This window comes from Elephantulus edwardii, unplaced genomic scaffold, assembly GCF_000299155.1.
Source record: "Elephantulus edwardii isolate Elephantulus edwardi_28Jun2011 unplaced genomic scaffold, EleEdw1.0 scaffold00040, whole genome shotgun sequence".
NCBI classification, from domain to species: domain Eukaryota; kingdom Metazoa; phylum Chordata; class Mammalia; order Macroscelidea; family Macroscelididae; genus Elephantulus; species Elephantulus edwardii.
This window is the reverse complement of record NW_006399790.1, coordinates 12,170,215-12,170,896: the sequence shown is the minus strand read 5'-3', so window position 1 is coordinate 12,170,896 and position 682 is coordinate 12,170,215. Positions and strand designations below refer to the sequence as shown.

Sequence of the window (682 nt, the reverse complement as noted above, 5' to 3'; positions counted from 1 at the left end):
TTCCTCAGTGCTGTTGAATAGAATTAATTCTGGAATGGAAACTCTGGAGATGGTGATTAAGCTTAATGTTTAAATTCTTCAGACAAATGTAGAAAAGAATGACAACTCACATGAAAAAAAGAATAATTTCCCCCCCACTGGGCTTCCTATTTTGTTTATTTCCTTTAAGACTACCTTTTTGCAATTTCCAGAGAGAAAATACAAAACAAGAAACAGACTTGGTTTCAAATACATAAACTGTGCTAGAGTATAAAGCATTACTGACAACATTGTTCTAGAAGAATGTCAGCTTACTCCAGGACACTTCAATATTCCTGAGGAATAAACATGATTTCTCTTTTTCTCCCACTGGGATGATCAGGCCTAAGTCACTGTTCTTTGATGCATTTTCCATGAAGAAGATATGGAGCCTGGAAATCATGTTGACAGTTGGAGTAGGCCATTCCCAATCTCATGCCAGACCAAAGGCTAATGGCCACATTCTTCTTTTAAAGAAGGTGAATGAAAAAAAAAAACAAAAAAAAAATTAAATAAAGCAAACTAAATCCTTCCCCAATAAAGAACCTAAGACACAGTCACATTTCAGGTCCCAAACCAGTACCTATTTTCACAACTGTATCCACCAAGCACTGGTCCCACTTGCTGCTCAGCTCTGAATCCGACATGGTCCCCTCCCGCAGCT

General features: G+C 38.0%; 1 pseudogene; it reads right to left on the bottom strand.

Annotated features, from left to right (window-relative positions):
- Positions 1–368: 368 nt before the first annotated feature.
- Positions 369–665, bottom strand: LOC102866302 (annotated as a pseudogene).
- Between the last annotated feature and the right edge of the window lie 17 nt (positions 666–682).